This window comes from Helianthus annuus, chromosome 3 (genome assembly GCF_002127325.2).
Source record: "Helianthus annuus cultivar XRQ/B chromosome 3, HanXRQr2.0-SUNRISE, whole genome shotgun sequence".
Taxonomy (NCBI): domain Eukaryota; kingdom Viridiplantae; phylum Streptophyta; class Magnoliopsida; order Asterales; family Asteraceae; genus Helianthus; species Helianthus annuus.
In genome coordinates this window covers 13573793-13575569 of record NC_035435.2, presented here as the reverse complement: position 1 = coordinate 13575569, position 1777 = coordinate 13573793, and the positions used below count along the sequence as shown (strand labels likewise).

General features: G+C 33.9%; 1 long non-coding RNA gene across 1 annotated transcript; it reads left to right on the top strand.

Moving 5' to 3' along the window:
* The first annotated feature begins 371 nt into the window (after positions 1–371).
* LOC110938673 lies at positions 372–1039 on the top strand. Its single transcript, XR_002591577.2, has 4 exons — positions 372–553; positions 651–718; positions 801–857; positions 957–1039. It is a non-coding gene; the product is annotated as an uncharacterized LOC110938673 (long non-coding RNA).
* The last annotated feature ends 738 nt before the right edge of the window (positions 1040–1777 follow it).

Below are 1777 nucleotides of genomic sequence, written 5' to 3'. Positions count from 1 at the left end.
GATCTGTTTTAATACTTTTAGATTTGTGATAATACTTTTAGATCTGTGAATCTGTGATAATACTTTTAGATCTGTGATAATACTTTTAGATCTGTGTTGGTTTTGTGATTATTTTAATGTTATGTGAATGGATCAACATTAGGGCTTTTTGTTTGATAATTAGGGCTTTGTCAGATCTGTGAATGGACCAATTTTAATTTCTTGCATTAGGGCTTTGTCAGATCTGTGATAATACTTTTAGATCTGTTTTAATACTTTTAGATCTGTGATAATACTTTTAGATCTGTGAATCTGTGATAATTCTTTTAGATCTATGATAATACTTTTAGATGTGTGATAATACTTTTAGATCTGTGTTGGTCTTGTGATTATTTTAATGTTCTGTGAGATTTATAGAGAAAACGTAATTTCTGTTTCATAATTAGGGCTTTTTGTTTGATCTAATCGGTTACTGAATTATGGTTTTGTTTGTAAGGAGAATCCGATTGCAAGCTCACCGGCGAAGGAAGCATACAGGAATCGGCTGGCGGACAGCCTCAACATGGGAGTTATGGTGAGTGCATGCACATACCAAATAGTCATCGCTTAATATGATTTAAATTTGAATCTCTCTAATTAAAAGTAGTTTTGCTGTTACTTTGTTTTTTTAGGATTGGTTTGATCCAATTGCTGATTCGACTACTAGCCATCTCGATCTGATTCCCCACATGGTTTAGGGGTAATTGATTTTGTTTTTGACGTTTAAAGGTTTTAAAAATCATTGAATTTTGTATTAAATGGGAATTTCGACATCATTTTAGGAGAAGTTTAAAACAACAGGACTATGGAAGGATATACGGTGCTACATTGACAGTCAAGTGAGACCCCATCTCTTTGTTTAAAGTTCAAACACATAATTTGTTTTCAGTTTTTAATTTTCAATGAATTATACTAATTGTGATACTCTTATTGTGCAGCTCTACGGTTTGTAGGTTGAAGTTTGCTTAACACGCTTCAACCATCGAACTTGGTGCGGCTCAATTGAATAAGGAAAGCAGGGAGGTCATGGACCTTAAAGACTTGTATCACGTGACCTTTGTTATGTGCGGTATTGGCGCCGAAATGATGATGGGAGTTATGGTGAGTGCATGCACATACCAAATAGTCATCGCTTAATATGATTTAATTCCGACTATGTCTGAAGTTTGAAAATGGGTTTTGATATCATGACTTTTTTGTAGGGTAAATATGATATTATATAATGTTTTAAGGGAGATATATGAAATCATCCCTTTTTTCATTATTTTTTTAGTGGATGAAATACAAGTTGGCAAACATATGGAATGAAGTAGGTAATGTAGCTAGAATCTTGGCAGAAGGAAGCGACTGGAGTTTGTTTTTTAAGGTATTTACCGATTTTATTTACTTAATATTTAATGCATCTTTCCTGTTGTCATCGTATAACGTATTTATTTGTTCATGAGCTTTTTGTTTCTTGCCCCTTCTCCTGCAGGTAGTAATTTCAATCTATCTTTTCAAGTTGCTTGTGGTGAACAACTTTCCCACATCAATGGGAGTAGGTATGATTTTTGCTCTTTTTCTCATTGCTTCATGCTAGGTGCTTGGCCGGTTAGGCGGGCTGTGTAACGGGCCAAAACTACGGGCAGGTCGACCCAAAACACGTTTCGAATGGTTTTGATAAATAATTAGGGTGTCCAATATAAGCACAGATTTTGTATCATTATTATAATATACTCCTTTGAATAAACTGATTCAAAAATTTTATGTACTAAAAGTA